This window comes from Zingiber officinale, chromosome 10B, assembly GCF_018446385.1.
Source record: "Zingiber officinale cultivar Zhangliang chromosome 10B, Zo_v1.1, whole genome shotgun sequence".
Classification (NCBI taxonomy): domain Eukaryota; kingdom Viridiplantae; phylum Streptophyta; class Magnoliopsida; order Zingiberales; family Zingiberaceae; genus Zingiber; species Zingiber officinale.
In genome coordinates this window covers 51,941,386-51,964,301 of record NC_056005.1, presented here as the reverse complement: position 1 = coordinate 51,964,301, position 22,916 = coordinate 51,941,386, and positions in this window count along the sequence as shown.

Below are 22,916 nucleotides of genomic sequence, written 5' to 3'. Positions count from 1 at the left end.
GCCGGATCAGTATATATCCTGTAAAACAGATTGTTAGCACAGATTATAAGTTTGAGAAAAAAAGTATGACTTAGATTCCGTCTTTCCGAGACCGGAATCTAGTCACGATCTCGACTTAGATATCCGAAATAGATCTAAGCCGGATCGACGCCTAATGTTCCCTTCCCGGGAACACGCCCTCACAGTCACTCCCTTCCAGTGACTTACCTTTACTCACCTGCCAGACGTCCGGTCAGCCCTTCGACCCGTCTGGACTTCTCGCCAGCTATCCAATCATCCCGTCGACCTAGCTGGACTTCTCGCCAAGCGTCCGGTCAGCCCGTCGACCCACTTGGACTTCTCGCCAAAGAAATAAATATTAAATATACATGCTTGTTATTATATTAGGATTAAGATCACACACTTCCATAATAACTAAGGTCTAGTTCTTTTACTAAGTCAGTACAAAAAGAACTTACCAAAATGATCCTACTCAATACACTTAAAGTGTATCAGTGTAATTTATTAGTCAAGATAAACTAATAATTAATTACACTACGTCTATTCTGATGGTTTGTTCCTTTCCATCTTAGTCGTAAGTAACTGTTTATAATTTATAGAGAACCGACAACATGATCTTCTAAGTGTGACTCCACACTCCACGTTATCTACTATATAAATTAATTGAACAATTACATTTAATAAATAAATATAAATATTTGACCAATGTGATTCTTTATTTCAAAATAAATGTGTACAAAAGCTAAACTTTTAAGTATACACTCCAACAATCTCCCACTTATACTAAAAGTTTAAGCTGCCATATCTGTTGCCATACATCTGATTCCCATCCCCTCCACATGCCGATCAAAAGCTTTCGCCGGAAGGGCCTTAATGAAAGGATCTACCAGGTTATCTGCTGATGCTATCTTAGCGATGACAACTTCTCCTCGCTTGACGATGTCTCGTATCAGGTGGTACTTGTACTGTATGTGTTTACTTGCCTTATGGGCTCGTGGTTCCTTCGAGTTTCCAACTGCTCCACTATTATCACAATAAATTGTGACGATCTTGGGCAAACCAGGAATCACATCTAAGTCCATTAGAAAGTTCCTGAGCCATACAGCTTCTTTGGCTGCCTCAGAGGCTGCCACATACTCAGCTTCCATGGTTGAGTCCGAGACGCATTTCTGCTTAACACTCCTCCATGCAATGGCTCCACCTCCTAGAGTAAACACATAGCCTGTCGTAGACTTACTATTGTCTCTATCTGATTGGAAGTCCGAATCTGTGTAACCCACAGGGAGTAAATCGTCTGCTTGGTAAACTAGCATATAATCTCTAGTCCTTCTCAGGTACTTTAATATATGCTTTACTACAGTCCAATGTCCTTGTCCAGGGTTACTTTGATATCTGCTAATCATGCCCACGGCAAAACAGATATCAGGTCTCGTACACAACATTGCATACATAAGGCTTCCTACAGCCGAAGCATAAGGAACTGCCTTCATGTCCTCAATCTCCTTTGATGTTTTTGGAGACATCTCTTTAGATAAGGCTATTCAATGCCTAAAAGGTAAGAAACCTTTCTTGGAGTTTTGCATGCTAAAACGAGCAAGGATTGTATCTATATATAAAGCTTGGGATAGGCACAACATTCTTTTCTTGCGATCCCGTATAACTTTGATCCCAAGGATGTGTGCACATTCTCCTAAGTCCTTCATATCAAATTGTTTAGAGAACCATACCCTTACGTCTGATAATACCTTGACATTGTTGCCAATTAACAAAATATCATCTACGTATAGTACAAGAAATACCACCATATTTCTAATACACTTCTTGTATACACAAGACTCATCTGGACACTGAATAAATCCATAGATTACTTCATTAAACCGGATGTTCCAAGATCTTGAAGCTTGCTTCAGTCCATAAATGGACCGATTAAGCTTGCACACTAGATGCTCTTTGCCGTTTTCAATGAACCCTTCTGGTTGCTTCATATGGATGTTTTCTTCAAGACTTCCATTAAGGAAAGCTGTCTTGACATCCATTTGCCAAATCTCATAATCCATATGAGCGGCAATGGATAAGAGTATCCGGATAGACATAAGCATAACTACCGGCGAAAAGGTCTCCTCATAATTGATTCCCTCTTTCTGAGTGTACCCCTTCGCAACAAGCCTTGCTTTGAAGGTTTCTACCTTCCCATCTGTCCCTCTTTTCCTTTTATAGATCCATTTGCATCCAATGGCTTTTACACCATCAGGTGGTTCTATAAGCTCCCAGACTTTATTAGAATACATAGATTCTATTTTGGAATTCATTGCCTTTTGCCAAGATACTGCATCTATATCTTGGAGTGCTTCATCATATGTCCGGGGATCTGGTTCATGTTTGCCTGGGATTAAGTCCGAAGACTCACCCAAAAACATGAATCTCTCAGGCTGCCTAACAACCCTCCCACTACGACGTGGCACTGTCTGTGGTTGTGTATCATGTGTGACACATGTTGCAGTCTCTTGTGGTACTTCATCTTGTACTGTTGGTACTGAAGTACACGTGTCCTCTCTAAGTTCTTCTAGAACAATTTTACTACTGGGCTTGTGATCCATTATATAGTCTTCTTCTAAAAACTGGGCATTGGAGCTAACAATGACCTTCTGGTCTTTAGGACTAAAATAATCTGCCTTTCGTTCCTCTAGGATACCCCACAAACATACGAACTTCTGTACGAGATTCTAACTTATCAACATCTTGTTTCAGCACATGTGCTGGACTACCCCAAATCCAAATATGTCTTAGACTGTGCTTCTGCCCATTCCATAATTCTGTGGGAGTAGAAGATACTGATTTAGAAGGCACTAAGTTCAGAATGTGCGCTGCTGTTTCCAGAGTGTATCCCCAAAACGAATTTGGTAATTCTGAATAACACAACATCGATCTAACCATATCCATAAGAGTCCTATTGCTCCGTTCTGTCACACCATTCTGTTGGGGTGTACCAGGTGCGGATAATTGGGATTGAATCCCGGCCTCTGATAAATAATTCCTAAACTCTCCTAAGAGTTATTCGCCACCACGATCAGACCGTAGTGTCTTGATACTTTTACCTAGACGTTTCTCCACATCAGCCTTGTACTCTTTGAACTTATCAAAGCACTCAGACTTGCGGCGCATTAGGTAAATGTATCCATATCTTGAATAATCGTCTATAAAAGAGACAAAATATTCAAAGCCACCTCTAGCCTGGATAGACATAGGACCACACAAATCAGAATGAACCAATTCTAACGCTTCTTTGGCTCTATACCCCTTGGCCTTAAAAGGTCTCTTGGTCATCTTACCTTCCAAGCAGGATTCACACGTTGGAATGTTTTCCAACTCTAATGGACCCAAGAGTCCATCGGCTACAAGCCTTTGAATCCTACTTAAGTTAATATGACCAAGCCTTAGATGCCAAAGATGTGTTTGGTTCATTTCCGAAGGTTCTTTTCTCTTATTAGAGTTAGAAGATGTGTTATTAATTTCCATATTTTACTTTATGGGAGAAATTGGATTTAAAATATATAAATTGTCAACCAATGCACCAGAACAGATAATCACTTTATTTCTCTTTATAACCACATTGTTACTAAAGGAAACTGAATATCCATCCAAATACAGTTAAGAAACTGAAATTAAATTCTTTCTAAAATTGGGTACATAAAGACAATTCCTTAAAACCAATTTCCTATTCCTATCAAATGATAAGTAGACGTCTCCCACTGCAACAGCCGCCATCTTAGTAGCATTGCCCATGTAGACAGTTATCTCTCTATCAAATAGTCGCCGGGTTTCCTGGAACCCATGCAAGGAATTGCAGACATGATCAGTGGCTCCCGTATCTACACACCAGGTATTGGTAGATAACACCGCTAAACATGTTTCAACTACTAGAGTATGAGATATACGTTTATAATTCTGTTTCCTACGAGGATAGTCCGCCTTCCAATTTCCAGTCTGCTTGCAAATAAAGCACTTGCCCTTCGGCTTCTTTATTCCAGCTTTTTAACCTGCACCTTCAGGTTTATTCACCTTCTTTGCTGAGCCATTTTGTTTCTTCTTCTTCTTGCCTTTCGGCATAGAAGTAGAACCATTTTCAGCATAGTGAATTTGAGAATGTTGATGAAACAACCCTTCGGCTGCCTGAAGTTCTGCCAATGAATACATCCTTTTATTCATATTATAGTTCAGGCGAAAATGCTCAAAACTTCTGGGCAGCGTTTGGAGGATGATATCGACCTGGGTTTCCCCATCAATTTCCCCTCCAAGAACTTGTATTTCGTTTAAGTAAGCCATCATCTTGAGAATATGATCCCGCACGGGATTCCCCTCAGTCATGGTGGTTGTCATCAGTTTTCTCATTGCCTCTTGCCTAGCAGCCCAATTCTGATGTCCGAAGAGTTCCTTGAGATTGTTCATTATATCATAGGCTGTTGGTAAGTCCTGATGCTGATGTTGCAATACATTTGACATCGAAGCCAACATGTAACACCGCTCCATCTCATCAGCTTTTACCCATTTACTATGATGCTGAATCTCCTCTGGGGTAGAATCATTGCTAGGTGTTTCTGGGCATTCCTCTGACAGTACAAGCTTATAGCCCTCAGCAGTTAAAACAATGTCCAAGTTTCTTTTCCAATCTATATAGTTGGGACCAGTAAGTTTGTTTTCTTTTAGAATAATGGCCAGTGGGTTGAAAGTCATCCTAAGAATCACAAAATAAATTTTGGTCAGAACTCTAAATTTAGAATAATATTGATTCCTCAAACAATACTATTTTAAATTAACCAACTCCTTAAAACACCGTGAATTTTGTATGCCACGATAGTGTGGACGTATACAAATTCAACATTTGTAAAAGGAAGGTATATCCCATTAATTTTATTATCTTGTCAACCTAACTTTTTGACAAATAAAATTAATAGTTGGTTTCCTTCGATTACACAAATAATAGCAGTGACTCCGATGGGGAGGATACATTTAGACGTGCCTAAGTGTATACCATGACTTGACACTAAGTCCATTAATAAGATTGTGTCCCTTCCGATGGGGAAGATCACACGCTCTTAATTAATTTCCTATAGTCATCCGAAATGGAAGTTTGATCTAGTGATCCGCAAACAAACTCATCCGATATGGAGGAAGGCACTCAGAGCCAACGTGCAAGTTTGTTTGCATCACTTACAAACCAGTAATGGAGATTGTGGAATTCACTAAAATAAATTCCTCTCCCACTTAGTTATTTAAAGTGAGGAATTTTGATGATGCTAGCCTACTAAACATGAACACTAACATTCACACACAGCACAATACAAAAGCAATAAATATAAAAACTAATTTTCAACTATTATGACTTTTATCTATTGTTGTCCTCCGTGTGTCGTCATCCCTAGCTGCTGCCATCTTTGGCCACCGCCACCGGGTCTAGTTGTCGCATCCATCTTGCTCCTTGTTCCACTGCGCCACTCTGATCCTCAAAAGGTTCCACGCCTTGCAAGATTCGATCCACGACATAAATAGAATTTTATATTTTTCGATCCTATATTCCTCGAAGGAATGTACATGTAAACTAGATCGAACATAAAATAAAATTTACATTCATCAATCCTATATTCCATAAAAGGAATGTACATGTATCTAGATCAAACAATAAAATCTTAATAAAACTAAATACAGCTCCTGCTGTATTTTATAATACAATCATGCACACATAATAAATGCCCTTGACATGTCCAAGGGTTCAATCACACACATAATAACTATAAGTCATAATAGTTGGATCCTGCATCCACAAAGTTAGCACATCCTTCTATTAACCTGCCTAAATTATGTATGACATGTGCATAATTAAACTAATACCAAATACACAGAGGCAAAACCCTAGCTCTGATACCAATTGTTGGTTGCTACTCGGAAAACCCAATGGCTTCACTGTACAAAAATTTTGTACGTGATCTGAACCTTTCCTAGCTACCATGTGTTTTTTTAAGTTAAACTTGTATCTCCTGCGGAACTTAACACGTTTGATTCCAAGTTTAACTTATATGTTCTTTTAGGTTTAGATTTGGATCTCCTGCGGAACGTAACACGTTTGATCCAAATCACCTAGGTTATAAATTCAATTAAATATTAGTTTCCAAAATTGGCATCCAGTGTTGCATGGTGAGACACTTGGCCTTCTTGGATATGGCAGCAACCACCACCGACTAGACAAAGCCTTTTAAGGAAAGTTAATATTTAATTTCCTTATATAACTCTAGGTTAACCAAAAGGAACAATCAAATCACAAGGAAAAAAGAAAAAGAACACAACATCGAAATTAAATTCGAAAAATAAGAATCGAATGTCTCTTGTATTTGGTATTTATACAAAGAAAAATTAACTAGTATGATGCGGAAATTAAATACTAGTTATACCTCTTCCTTGTATGCTAAAAACCTCGAGATCTTCTGCCATATCCCTCGCCTCCTCTTAGACGTCGTGTGGGCGACGATCCTCCAAGACGAACACCACCCGGAAAGCTTCTCCTCCTTCTCTAGAATTCGGCCACCACCACCACAAAGGAGCAAAAGAGAGCAAAGGGAAGAGAGGGAGAGTGGCCGGCCACTTGATGATCTCCGACAACACAATATCAATTGTTATGTTATTCAAGGCCTCCCCTTCCCCCCTTTTTATATTAATTTCCCAACGGAAAATTATAGAAAGAGTTTTATAAAAATTAGACTCATTCCTATTTCCTTTTAATTTTTTCTTGTTCTTTCTTTTAATTAATCAATCCTAGATTGATTTTTTAATTAAATAACTATTTGTTGATGTTTAATTATATGACCGGCCCCTTGCTTGGGCACCAAGCAAGGTGGCCGGTCACTTATTAAAAGTGAAAGAAAGAAAAAAATTTTATAAAATTTTAAAAGAAGAAAACTTCTAATAAAATTTTACAAACTCTCTTTTTTTTTCTAATGTGGATATTAAAAGGAAAGTTTTAAAATTTAAAACCAAGTTTTAAAATTTAAAACATCTCTAATAATATTTCTTTTTAAAAGAAAGTTTTATAAATTTTACAACTCTCTTTTAAAACCTTTTGGCCTAATTTAAATTAGGAAAATTTTATAAATTTTTAAAATCTCTCTTTTTACAAATTGTAAATATCTGAGGAAATTTAAAAATTCAAAAACAACCTTCCTAATTTAAATATTGCGGCCAACCCCCTTGCCCAAGGCAAGGGTCGGCCACTTCTAGAGAATATGTGGCCGGCCATTACTTGGTCACCAAGCAATGAACCGGCCCCTTCTTGGATACCAAGATAGACTTTTCTTTGGATAAACTTGAGGCTTTATTGAGGCTACAACAGGGACCTAGAGGAGAAATTGGTTTTGGCCTTCCGATGAGCTTGAGTATCCCGTGCTCGCCCCGAACACACAACTCAAGTTCATCGATAATAACTCATTCCACTAGAGAGTTATTACCGTACTACCGCACCAATCCCAAATTACATTATGGGCTCCTTCTTATCATGAGTGTGTTAGTCTCCCTGTGTTTAAGATTATGAATGTCCACTAATTAAGTGAGTTACTGACAACTCGTTTAATTAATATCTAGCTCCAAGAGTAGTACCACCCAACTTTATTGTCATGTTGGATTAGGTTCACCTGCAGGGTTTAACATGGCAATTCTTATGAGCTCCTCTTGGGGACATACTCAACCTAGATAACTAGGACACAGATTCCTTCTATAATCAACAACACATACTATAAGTAATATCATTTCCCAAATTATCGGGCATATTGATTTATCGAGCTAAACCTCACCCTTTGATAAGTAAAAGAAATAAATATTAAATATACATGCTTGTTATTATATTAGGATTAAGAGCGCACACTTCCATAATAACTAAGGTCTAGTTCTTTTACTAAGTCAGTACAAAAAGAACTTACCTAAATGATCCTACTCAATACACTTAAAGTGCATCAGTGTAATTTATTAGTCAAAATAAACTAATACTTAATTACACTACGTCTATTCTGATGGTTTGTTTCTTTCCATTTTAGTCGTGAGCAACTGTTTATAATTTATAGAGAACCGACAACATGATCTTCTAAGTGTGACTCCGCACTCCATGTTATCTACTATATAAATCAATTGAACAATTACATTTAATAAATGTAATTATTTGACCAATGTGATTCTTTATTTCAAAATAAATGTGTACAAAAGCTAAACTTTTAAGTATACACTCCAACAATCTCCCACTTATACTAAAAGTCTAAGCTACCATATCTGTTGCCATACATCTGATTCTCATCCCCTCCACATGCCGATCAAATGCATTCGCCGGAATGGCCTTAGTGAAAGGATCTACCAGGTTATCTGCTGATGCTATCTTGGCGACGACAACTTCTCCTCGCTTGACGATGTCTCGTATCAGGTGGTACTTGTGCTTTATATGTTTACTTGCCTTATGGGCTCATGGTTCCTTCAAGTTTGGAACTGCTCCACTATTATCACAATAAATTGTGACGATCTTGGGAAAACCAGGAATCACATCTAAGTCCATTAGAAAGTTCATGAGCTATACAGCTTCTTTGGCTACCTCAATGGCTGCCACATACTCAGCTTCCATGGTTGAGCCTGAGACGCATTTCTGCTTAACACTCCTCCATGCAATGGCTCCACCTCCTAAAGTAAACACATAGCCTGATGTAGACTTACTGTTGTCCCTATCTGATTGGAAGTCCGAATCTGTGTAACCCACAGGGAGTAAATCGTCTGCTTGGTAAACTAGCATATAATCTCTAGTCCTTCTCAGGTACTTTAATATATGCTTTACTGCAATCCAATGTCCTTATCCAGGGTTACTTTCATATCTGCTAACCATGCCACGGCAAAACAAATATCAGGTCTCGTACACAACATTGCATACATAAGGCTTCCTATAGCCGAAGCATAAGGAACTGTCTTCATGTCCTCAATCTCCTTTGATGTTTTTGGAGACATCTCTTTAGATAAGGCTGCTCCATGCCTAAAAGGTAAGAAACCTTTCTTGGAGTTTTGCATGCTAAAACGAGCAAGGATTGTATCTATATATAAAGCTTGGGATAGACACAACATTCTTTTCTTGCGATCCCTTATAACTTTGATCCCAAGGATGTGTGCACATTCTCCTAAGTCCTTCATATCAAATTGTTTGGACAACCATATCCTTACGTCTGATAATACCTTGACATTGTTGCCAATTAACAAAATATCATCTACGTATAGTACAAGAAATACCACCATGTTTCCGTTACACTTCTTGTATACACAAGACTCATCCGGACACTGAATAAATCCATATGACTGGATTACTTCATTAAACCGGATGTTCCAAGATCTTGAAGCTTGCTTCAGTCCATAAATGGACCGATTAAGCTTGCACACTAGATGCTCTTTGCCCTTTTCAATGAACCCTTCTGGTTGCTTCATATGGATGTTTTCTTCAAGACTTCCATTAAGGAAAGTTGTCTTGACATTCATTTGCCAAATCTCATATTCCATATGAGCGGCAATGGATAAGAGTATCCGGATAGACTTAAGCATAGTTACCGGTGAAAAGGTCTCCTCATAATCGATTCCCTCTTTCTGAGTGTACCCTTCGCAACAAGCCTTGCTTTGAAGGTTTCTACCTTCCCATCTGTCCCTCTTTTCCTTTTATAGATCCACTTGCATCCAATGACTTTTACACCATCAGGTGGTTCGACAAGCTCCCAGACCTTATTAGAATACATAGATTCTATTTCAGAATTCATTGCCTTTTGCCAAGATACTGCATCTAAATCTTGGAGTGCTTCATCATATGTCCGGGGACCTGGTTCATGTTTGGCTAGGATCAAGTCCGAAGACTCACCCAAAAACATGAATCTCTCGGGCTGCCTTACAACCCTCCCACTACGACGAGGCACCGTCTGTGGTTGTGTATCATGTGTGACACGTGTTGCAGTCTCTTGTGGTACTTCATCTTGTACTTTTGGTACTGAAGTAGACGTGTCCTCTCTAAGTTCTTCTAGAACAATTTTACTACTGGGCTTGTGATCCATTATATAGTCTTCTTCTAAAAACTGGGCATTGGTGCTAACAATGACCTTCTGGTCTTTAGGACTATAAAATAAACCGCCTTTCGTTCCTCTGGGATACCCCACAAACATACGAACTTCTGTACGAGATTCTAACTTAGACTGGGCTTCCGCCCATTCCATAATTCTGTGGGAGTAGAAGATACTGATTTAGAAGGTACTAAGTTCAGAATGTGCGCTGTTGTTTCCAGAGCGTATCCCCAAAACGAATTTGGTAAATCTGAATAACTCATCATCGATCTAACCATCTACATAAGAGTCCTATTCCTTCATTCTGCCACACCATTCTGTTGGGATGTACCAGGTACAGATAATTGGGATTGAATCCCGGCCTCTGATAAGTAATTCCTAAACTCTCCTAAGAGGTATTCACCACCACGATCAGACCGTAGTGTCTTGATACTTTTACCTTGATGTTTCTCCACATCAGCCTTGTACTCTTTGAACTTATCAAAGCACTCAGACTTACGGTGCATTAGGTAAATGTATCCATATCTTGAATAATCGTCTATAAAAGAGACAAAATATTCAAAGCCACTTCTAGTCTGGATAGACATAGGACCACAGAAATCAGAATGAACCAATTCTAACGCTTCTTTGGCTCTATACCCCTTGGCCTTAAAAGGTCTCTTGGTAATCTTACCTTCCAAGCAGGATTCACACGTTGGAAAGTTTTCCAACTCTAATGGACCCAAGAGTCCATCGGCTACAAGCCTTTGAATCCTACTTAAGTTAATATGACCAAGCCTTAGATGCCAAAGATGTGTTTGGTTCATTTCCGAAGGTTCTTTTCTCTTATTAGAGTTAGAAGATGTGTTATTAATTTCCATATTTTGCTTTGTGGGAGAAATTGGATTTAAAGTATATAAATTGCCAACCGATGCACCAGAACAGATAATCACTTTATTTCTCTTTATAACCACATTGTTACTAAAGGAAACTGAATATCCATCCAAATACAGTTTAGAAACTGAAATTAAATTCTTTCTAAAACTGGGTCCATAAAGACAATTCCTTAAAACCAATTTCCTATTCCTATCAAATGATAAGTAGACATCTCCCACTGCAACAGCCGCCACCTTAGTAGCATTGCCCATGTAGACATTTATCTCTCTATCAAATAGTCGCCGGGTTTCCTGGAACCCTTGCAAAGAATTGCAGACATGATCAGTGGCTCCCGTATCTACACACCAGGTGCTGGTAGATAACACCGCTAAACATGTTTCAACTACTAGAGTATGAGATATACCTTTATTGTTCTGTTTCCTACGAGGACAGTCTGCCTTCCAATGTCCAGTCTGCTTGAAAATAAAGCACTTGCCCTTCGGCTTCTTTATTCCAGCTTTTTGTCCTGCACCTTGAGGTTTATTCACCTTCTTTGCTGAGCCATTTTGTTTCTTCGTCTTCTTGCCTTTAGGCTTAGAAGTAGAACCATTTTCAGCATAGTGAATTTGAGATTGTTGACGAAACAACCCTTCGGCTGCCTGAAGTTCTGTCAGAAGTTCCGCCAATGAATACATCCTTTTCTTCATATTATAGTTCAGGCGAAAATGCTCAAAACTTCTTGGCAGGGTTTGGTAGATGATATCGACCTGGGTTTCCCCATCAATTTCCCCTCCAAGAACTTGTATTTCATTTAAGTAAGCCATCATCTTGAGAATATGATCCCTCACGGGAGTCCCCTCAGTCATGGTGACTGTCATCAGTTTTCTCATTGCCTCTTGCCTAGCAGTTCGATTCTGATGTCCGAAGAGTTCCTTGAGATTGTTCATTATATCATAGGCTGTTGGAAAGTCCTGATACTGATGTTGCAATACATCTGACATCGAAGCCAAGATGTAACACCGTGCCATCTCATCAGCTTTTACCCATTTACTATGATGTTGAATCTCCTCTGGGGTAGAATCATTGCTAGGTGTTTCTGGGCATTCCTCTGGCAGTACAAACTTATAGCCTTCAGCAGTTAAAACAATGTCCAGGTTTCTTTTCCAATCTATATAGTTAGGACCAGTAAGTCTGTTTTCTTTTAGAATAATGGCCAGTGGGTTGAAAGTCATCCTAAGAATCACAAAAAAATTTTGGTCAGAACTATAAATTTAGAATAATATTGATTCCTCAAACAATACTATTTTAAATTAACAAACACCTTAAAACACCGTGAATTTTGTATGCCACGATAGTGTGGACGTATACAAATTCAACATTTGTAAAAGGAGGGTTTATCCCATTAATTTTATTATCTTGTCAACCTAACTTTTTGACAAATAAAATTAATAGTTGGTTTCCTTCGGTCACACAAATAATAGCAGTGACTCCGATGGGGAGGATACTATTAGACGTGCCTAAGTGTATACCATTACTTGACACTAAGTCCATTAATAAGATTGTGCCCCTTCCGATGGGGAAGATCACACGCTCTTAATTAATTTCCTATAGTCATCCGAAATGGAAGTTTGGTCTAGTGATCCGCAAACAAACTCATCCGATATGGAGGAAGGCACTCAGAGCCAACACGTAAGTTTGTTTGTATCACTTACAAACCAGTAATGGAGACCGTGGAATTCACTAAAATAAATTCCTCTCCCACTTAGTTATTTAAAGTGAGGAATTTTGATGATGCTAGCCTACTAAACATGTACACTAACATTCACACAAGCACAATACAAAAGCAATAAATAGAAAAACTAATTTTCAACTATTATGGCTTTTATCTATTGTTGTCCTCCATGTGTCGTCATCCCTAGCTGCTGCCATCTTTGGCCACCGCCACCGGGTCTAGTTGTCGCATCCATCTTGCTCCTTGTTCCGCTGTGCCACTCTGATCCTCAAAAGGTTCCACGCCTTGCAAGATTCGATCCGCGACATAAATAGAATTTTACATTTTTTGATCCTATATTCCTCGAAGGAATGTACATGTAAACTAGATCGAACATAAAATAAAATTTACATCCATCGATCATATATTCCAAAAAAGGATTGCCCATGTATCTAGATCAAAAATAAAATCCTAATAAAACTAAATACAACTCCTGCTGTATTTTATAATACAATCATGCACACATAATAAATGCCCTTGACATATCCAAGGTTCCAATCACACACATAATATCTATAAGCCATAATAGTTGGATCCTACATCCACAAAGTTAGCACATCCTACTATTAACCTGCCCAAATTATGTATGACATGTGCATAATTAAACTAATACCAAATACACAGAGGCAAAACCCTAGCTCTGATACCAATTGTTGGTTGCTACTCGAAAAACCCAATGGCTCCACTGTACAAAAATTTTGTACGTGATCTGAACCTTTCCTAGCTACCATGTGTTCTTTAAGTTAAACTTGTATCTCCGGCGGAACTTAACACGTTTGATTCCAAGTTTAACTTATATGTTCTTTTAGGTTTAGATTTGGATCTCCTGCGGAACTTAACAAGTTTGATCCAAATCACCTAGGTTATAAATTCAGTTAAATATTAGTTTCCAAAATTAGCTTCCAGTGCTGCATGGCGAGGCACTTGGCCTTCTTGGATATGGGAGCAACCGCCACCGACTAGACAAAGCCTTTTAAGGAAAGTTAATATTTAATTTCCTTATATAACTCTAGGTTAACCAAAAGGAACAATCAAATCACAAGGAAAAAAGAAAAAGAACACAACATCGAAATTAAATTCGAAAAACAAGAATTGAATGCCTCTTGTATTTGGTATTTATACAAAGAAAAATTAACTAGTATGATGCGGAAATTAAATACTAGTTATACCTCTTCCTTGTATGCTAAAAACCTCGAGATCTTCTGTCGTATCCCTCGCCTCCTATTAGACATTGTGTGGGTGACGATCCTCCAAGACGAACACCACCCGGAAAGCTTCTCCTCCTTCTCTAGAATTTGGCCACCACCACCACAAAGGAGCAAAAGAGAGCAAAGGGAAGAGAGGGAGAGGGGACGACCACTTGATGATCTCCGACAACACAATATCAATTGTTATGTTTTTCAAGGCCTCCCCTTCCCCCCCTTTTTATATTAGTTTCCCAACGAAAAATTATGGAAAGAGTTTTATAAAAAATTAAACTCATTCCTATTTCCTTTTAATTTTTTCTTTTTCTTTCCTTTTAATTAATCAATCCTAGATTGATTTATTAATTAAACAACTATTTGTTGATGTTTAATTATTTGACCGGCCCCTTGCTTGGGCACCAAGCAAGGTGGCCGGTCACTTATTAAAAGCGAAAGAAAGAAAAAATTTTTATAAAATTTTAAAAGAAGAAAACTTCTAATAAAATTTTACAAACTCTTTTTTTTTTCTAATGTGGATATTAAAAGGAAAGTTTTAAAATTTAAAACCAAGTTTTAAAATTTAAAACATCTCTAATAATATTTCTTTTTAAAAGAAATTTTTATAAATTTTACAACTCTCTTTTAAAACCTTTTGGCCTAATTTAAATTAGGAAAATTTTATAAATTTTTAAAATCTCTCTTTTTACAAATTATAAATATCTGAGGAAATTTAAAAATTCAAAAACAACCTTCCTAATTTAAATATTGCGGTCGGCCCCCTTGCCCAAGGCAAGGGTCAGCCACTTCTAGAGAATATGTGGCCGGCCATTGCTTGGTCACCAAGCAATGAACCAGCCCCTTCTTGGACACCAAGATAGGCTTTTCTTTGGATGGACTTGAGACTTTATTGAGGCTACAACAGGGACCTAGAGGAGAAATTGATTTTGGCCTTCCGATGAGCTTGAGTATCCCGTGCTCGCCCCGAACACACAACTCAAGTTCATCGATAATAACTCATTCCACTAGAGAGTTATTATCGCACTACCGCACCAATCCCAAATTACATTATGGGCTCCTTCTTATCATGAGTGTGTTAGTCTCCCTGTGTTTAAGATTACGAATGTCCACTAATTAAGTGAGTTACTGACAACTCATTTAATTAATATCTAGCTCCAAGAGTAGTACCACCCAACTTTATTGTCATGTTGGACTACGTCCACCTGCAGGGTTTAACATGGCAATCCTTATGAGCTCCTCTTGGAGACATTCTCAACCTAGATAACTAGGACACAGTTTCCTTCTATAATTAACAACACATACTATAAGTAATATCATTTCCCAACTTATCGGGTATATTGATTTATCGAGCTAAACCTCACCCTTTGATAAGTCAAAGAAATAAATATTAAATATACATGCTTGTTATTATATTAGGATTAAGAGCACACACTTTCATAATAACTAAGGTCTAGTTCTTTTACTAAGTCAGTACAAAAAGAACTTACATAAATGATCCTACTCAATACACTTAAAGTGTATCAGTGTAACTTATCAGTCAAGATAAACTAATACTTAATTACACTACGTCTATTCTGATGGTTTGTTCCTTTCCATCTTAGTCATGAGCAACTGTTTATAATTTATAGAGAACCGACAACATGATCTTCCAAGTGTGACTCCACACTCTATGTTATCTACTATATAAATTAATTGAACAATTACATTTTACAAATAAATGTAAACATTTGACCAATGTGATTCTTTATTTCAAAATAAATGTGTACAAAAGCTAAACTTTTATGTATACACTCCAACACTCGCCAAGTGTTCGGTCAGCCCGTCGACCCACCTGGACTTCGTGCCAGACATCCGGTCAGCCCGTCGACCTATCTAGACTTCGTCTGCACACTCGGTCAGAGTGTTAGATCATGACAAACCTAACTTAACCCGATTTGTCATTCATCAAAACCTGAGTTAGACCGTTAGTGCTAACCGCACCAATACCTATAGGTTCTTGTAACGTTGGCAATGCTCCTAAACCCATTTAGAAACATAAGTAATGAGCGTTATCTAGCAACACATCATTACTACCCAAGTTACAAGAATGTTGAGATCCAACATCACCTTTGTGACTACTAATTGTGACTCTCACAATATGTGACAATGTGCTTCTATCCTTGAAATCTAAATTGATCAATTGAGGCATAGACCGTCTCATCCTCTAATCAATCTATGTCTTGAACTCCAAGTAGACTCACTCTAATCAAATGAGCTCAATATCTCATATTGACTTATTTGGGCATGGCCATGCACTTAGTGGTCTCACTCTATCAAGAATCATGATATCACTCCCATCATATAGGAGAGATAGATCTCATCTACATCACTCACATCCCTCCGCATAATTTGTTACATACCCAGTAGTCGCCTTTATAGTCCACCCATTTACAGGTGACGTTTGACGAAGCCAAAGTATGCAACTCCTTATGTAGGGAACCATGGTGACTTTAGGTCCAAGGACTGATAGTCATACTAATAGTCACATGAGAAAGTATATGACATTCATATAACGATCCATGATACTTTCTCATGGCGGGTCATTCAGTATACATTCTCCAATGCATACCCATGTGTTAACTTGATATCTAATATCCATGACTTATGAGATCAAGTCATCGAGTTGACCTACATGATAGTCTCAGCGCATTAACATTGTCCCTGAATGTTAATACTTGACTAGGAATGATTAAGAGTAGTGTTCTCTATATCATCTCATTTCCATTCAACCAATTGATTGATATAGATAAGAACCTTCTACTCAAGGACGTTATTATACTTAGTTATTTGGCACCAATACAAGTAAGTATAATAACCATAAAGAAATGCCTTTATAAATATATAGGAATATGATACATCGAGTCCATACAACAATCATAACATGATTTGCTCTAGGGCTCTCACTAACAGAAAATTGCATAATTTAACAGAAAATCAAACACATAGAGGCAGATAATTAGCTCTGATACCAATTATTGGCGCTACTCGAAATTCCATTCTGTTCCCCCTGTACAAAAATTTGTACAAGCACAGAACTTTTCCTAGCAATCCATGTGTTTTTCAGAAGTTAAACTTGGATTGCAAATGAAACTTAACATTATTAATCCAAGTTTAACCCATGTGTTCATCAGAAGTTAAACCATATTATAAAAGTTGATTAAATATCTATTTCAAGGATTAACTTCTAAGTCGTTGGCGAGGCACTCGGCCTTCTTGGGTATGGGATCATCCACCACTTCTTAGTCAAAGCCTTTCAAAGAAATTGAATATTTAAACTCCTTAGAGTAAATCCTAGGTTAAACTACAGAGACCTCAATCAAAGCACAAGGTCGCTAGCCTCTTGTATTGGTACTTCAGGATCCATACAAAGGAAAAAATAAACTAGTACACAGCGGAAACAATTAACTAGTTATACCTTTCTTTGTAGCTTAAAGACCTCCTGATCTTCTGATGTATTCCTCTCCTCCTCTTGGACGTCGTGTGGGTGACAATCTACCAAGATGCAAAAACCACCCAAGTCTTTCTTTCTTCCAAGACTTTCGGCTACCAAGGGATCAAAGCTAGGAACACCACCTCTTGTTCTTCTTTCTTCCTTGCAACCTGCCGGCCACAAGATGGTTGAAGCCTCTTGATGTCGCCGACCTTAGGTGAGAAAGCAAGGGGAGAATAAGAATATAAGGGGGTCGGCCACAAGGAGAATAGAAGAGGAATAGAAATTGTGTAGATGATTATTATTTCTAAGGCACCATCTATCCTCTTTTATAATCCTTGGTAATGGCTAAAAAGGAAAGATTTTAACAACAATTAAAATCTCTCTTTTAAATTTCCTATTGTGGATGGCTACAAAAGGAAAGTTTTAAAATTAAAAATTCCTCTTTTAAACATTGTAGATGGCTACAAAAAGGAAAGATTTTTAAAATTAAAATCTCTCTTTTAAATCATGGTTACAAAAAAGGAAAATTTTAACAAAAATAAAATCTCTCTTTTAAAACCATGTGGATGGCTATAAAAAAAGAAAGTTTTTAAAATTTAAAATCTCTCTTTCAAAATATTATAGATGGCTACAAAAAGAGAGATTTAAAAAATTAAAAACCCACTTTTAAACCCATCTTGGTCGGCCCCTTGCTTGGGCACCAAGCAAGGGGTGGTCGGCCCCTTGCTTGGGCACTAAGCAAGGATGTGGCCGGCCATAAGGATGACTTGAGTGGATGCGTGGTTTTATACATAGAGGCTACAACAGGGACCTAGAGGAGGAATTGGTTTTGGCCTCTTGATGAGCTTGAGCTTCCTGTGTTCTACCCAAACACCCAACTCAAGTTCATCAATAATAACTCATACCACTAAAGAGTTATTATTGAATTACCGCACCAATCCCATATTACATTATGAGCCCCTTCTTATCATGAGTGCGTTAATCTCCCTGTGTTTAAGATATCGAATGTCCATTAATTAAATGAGTTACTGACAACTCACTTAATTAACATCTAGCTCCAAGAGTAGCACCACTCAACTTTATTGTCATGTCGGAACTAAGTCCACTTGTAGGATTTATATGACAATCCTTATGAGCTCCTCAAGGGGACATCATCATCCTAATAAATAGGACACAGTTTTTTCTATAATCAACAACACACCATATAAATAATATTATTTTCCAACTTACCGGGCCTATTGATTTAACGAATTAATCTCACGCTTTGATAAATTAAAGAAATAAATACTAAGTACATATGCTTGTTATTATATCAGGATTAAGAGTACGCACATCCATAATAACAGAGGTTCTGTTCTTTTATGCAGTCAGTATAAAAGGAACAGCTTTAAATGATCCTATTCTATACACACATAGTGTACTAGTGTAATTTTATAGTCAAGATAAATTAGTACCAAATTATACTACAACCATTCCAATGGTTTGTCCCAATCCATCTTGATTGTGAGCTTCTATTTATAATTTATAAAGAACTTATAACATGATCTTCTGTGTGACATCACACACCATGTTATCTACAATATAAATTAAATGGGCAACTGTATTTAACTAAATGCAGTCATTTAACCAATGTGATTCTCATTTCAAAATAAATATTTATACAAAAAGTTAGGCTTTTAGTATACATTCTAACAAAATTGGCTCTGGCCAAATAACTTGGTCGTGCCATCAAGCACGGCTAAAGCTATATCTAGCTTCTTGGCTGTGCCTATTGGCACAGCTAGAGCAAAGGCTGCTCTATTTCATCTTCTAGGCCATGCTATTTGGCATGACCAATTCTTCAAATCTACATTTTCTAATTTTATGGAGACATGGGCGTGCCTTAGGTGACGACCTAGTCCATTTCTGCTTTGGAAATATGCATGGGTTGGCTCCTAGTCGTGCCCTAAGACACGACCTTATCTTCACTGGTGTTGATTCTTCTTCCTGGTCGTGCCATTTGACATGGCCAATGACTTTACTGGTTCCTTAGCCATGCTATTTGGTACAGCGTCCTTCTGGAGCTTCACCTGGTCATGCCTCAAGGCATGGCCAGGTACAATTTAATTCTAGAAGTCTTCTTTTGCATCTTTTGATTCCTTTACCGCTCCAAACTGCTCCTGAAAATAAAAATAAATACCGATTAGATCTTTGGACGTAAAATATTAATTATATTGAAATTAACATGTTAAAGGGTGTGAAAGCATAGATCCTAGGTAATGAATACAGTAAGATGTGCGTTAAATGATACAAAATAACATAAATAATCGACGCACATCACACACCCAGACTTAAACCTTTGTTTATCCTCAAGCAAATTCTGTAATCTAGATTCGTGAGCTAAAAATATGTATCCCTAGTGATTTTATCTAGCTCCATCAAACTAGTGAAACTAATGAGCATAATCAAGAATAATCTACAAGAAAGCATTTGATTGTCATCAAACAAAATTTTGTAGTCTAGAAACATGTGTAGGAGTAAGTGCATCATAATTCTTGGTGAATCAATTTAACTCCATCAAACAATTTCAATAATGAACATGATCATAAATAGATTTTACTTAGCCTAAGAATAAATTCTTCGTGCTCAGTGCAAATCATTGCCTAAATCTTTCAAGTATAAATTCCTAATCCTAGTCATATCGTCATTAAACCATCCTTTCCTATTATTCCCAACAGTTTTCACTGCTTAGTTCATCTTTCTTAACTCTACTCAAGGTCTAAATAATGTGCTCCATATCACGAGAAATCTAATGTTCATTTCTCCAGTAACCTAACTTGATCTCAAAGGGGCAAACTACTAGTTTTCACTCACAATAATAATTTTTCAATCCCTTATTTCATCATTTGCTTCTCATTTTTTTTTCAATTGCACATTTGTAACAATGCAACTGGTGGGATTTATATTTTTTTCAAATGAGCTTTAATTATTCGAGCATCAATCTAATGACCAAGATGTAGTTAAGAAATCATTATAGGAATTCAAGTACTAGTCTAATGAATCATGACTATTTTCAGAACCTTCAACTATCAAAATAAGGTAAAGTGTAAAAAGATCCTTAAACTAGATTAGAATCAAATCCTTTCAATGGAATACAATGCTCATGTTTTGCTATTGATGATAGATAAAAATAAATCACTAAACAAACTAGCACTCGACATAGGTCTGGGCGTTAAATGCAAAACATACATTGATCAAGCTAAGTTACTCAGTTAAGTCAACCACTAACTGATTACAACGAACTTAACTTGACTAACCAAGTGAAAGCTACTATTTTCTGATAGTCAGTAAGTACCTAATTGGTTAGACAACTACTTTAGATGTCCGGTTTAGGGGAAAGATTAAATCAACACTTAACACCAACACTATTTTCTCTACCTTAAACATAATATTTTTTTCTAATATTTTTTTCAGTATTCAAATTGGTCTTTGGTTTCAAATTTTAAATTTTTACAAACTTAATAAGTCTTGAAAAGAAAAGTTCTTCAAACTTAGTTTTTGAAATCTTATTTTTCAAATATTTTCTTAAAACTAGCTTTTATTAAATTCTTTAATTCTTTTATTAAATCTTATTTTTATTAAACTCAAGTTATAAAAATCTGATTTTATAAACTCAGATTTTTTTAAACTTCGTTTCAATCAGTTTTGAAAAGTAAATATCTTTTAAAACTCAGTTTTGAAATTTTTTCAAATTTGAAAAATGTTGTTTGGAAAATTTAACTTTGATAACTTAGCCTTAAAATTTTGATTGTCAAAACTTATGTTTGAAAAACACTTCAAAATTGAAACATATTTTGAAAATTCACCTTGATTCTAAAATTTGAAACTTATACTTATATTAGAAAATTAGCTTTTCAAATTTCTGATATGAAAATCCTCTATGAATTTGCAAAGTCATTTTTTGAAAATCAACTTGTGCAAAAATAAATCTTTAAATGCTTTATATTTAACACTCTTTCAAAACTTAGCTATTTTCCAAAAGACTGTTTTACATGCTTTAGCTACCTTAAAAAAAACTTAGTCTTAAATATCAATTTAATGTTTTAAACAAATCTTCGAAAGCTCAAAACTCCCCTAAGTTAACTTGACATGGTTTCCTACATATTTTTTATGTATTCTGTATTTTTGAATGTTCAAAATATATCCTTGTTTGATGAATGCCAAAGGGGGAGGGATAGGTGGTTAAGTTAGAAAAACAAAATACAATTAAAAACTAACTTAAACCTCATGCTTAATTTTTTTTCTCGCATATTTTTACAAACTTAACCAGGTTGTCATTCCATCAAAAAGGGGGAGATTGTTGGTGCGGTTAGCACTAACGGTCTAACTCAGGTTTTGATGAATGACAAATTGGGTTAAGTTAGGTTTGTTGTGATCTAACACTCTGACCGAGTGTGCAGACGAAGTCCAGACCGAGAAGTCCAAGCGAGTCGACGGGCTGACCGGAAGTCCAGCTAGGTCGACGGGCTGACCGGATGCGAGAAGTCTAAGTCGACGAGTGGCGCTTAAGTCCAAAGGTCGGGTGTGGGATAGTCAAGAAGTCCAGATGGGTCAAGGGTGACCGGCAGGTGAGTAAAGGTAAGTCACTGGAAGGGAGTGACTGTGAGGACGCGTTCCCGGGAAGGGAACATTAGACGTCGATTCGACTTAGATCCATTTCGGATATCTAAGTCGAGATCGTGACTAGATTCTGGTCTCGGAAAGACAAAATCTAAGTCATACTTTTTATGTCAAACTTATAAACTGTGCTAACAATCTATTTTGCAGGATATACACTATTCATTTGCCTCAGACTAACCTTGTCTTGCAGGAAAGCTGGTCTCTGGAGAAAGGTGGTCCGGGCGCCCGGAAGGGATTCGGGCGCCCGGGAGGGAATTTTTATCTCGATCGCTCGTTGCCACGTGGAGCTCGCTGGTTGGACCTGCCACGTCTCACTAGGGCTCCCGGAAGGGATCCGGGGCGCCCCGAGCCTCATATAAAAGGAGGGTCAGAGGGGAGCTTCAAACACAACTGGAATAAGAAGATCGTCTACTACTTGCTCTGCTGCTCTGCGCTCCTACGACGCTAACGAAGCTTCGACAACGCACGTTTTCTTTTCAAGTTATTCCTTTGTTGGTATCGTTTTTATTTCTTTATTAGCAATTTCTGTACTTAAGTTTGTAATAAATTTCGAATTGCTAGTGATTGCCCACCAAAAGTGGTCAACGACCGCGGGCCTTGGAGTAGGAGTCGACACAGGCTCCGAACCAAGTAAAACTGGTTCTGTGTTAGCATTGATTTTCTATTTTCGCTACGTTTATACTCGAACGAACTTTGTAATCGATATTCACCCCCCCTCTATCGAACGTCTACGATCCAACAATAGGGTCACACACAAAGGGCAATTAGATGGAGATTAGGTTCATATGATTGACTAAGAGGATTAGGTTCATATGATGAACCAAATTGGATTAAGAGTAATCCAAATTAGA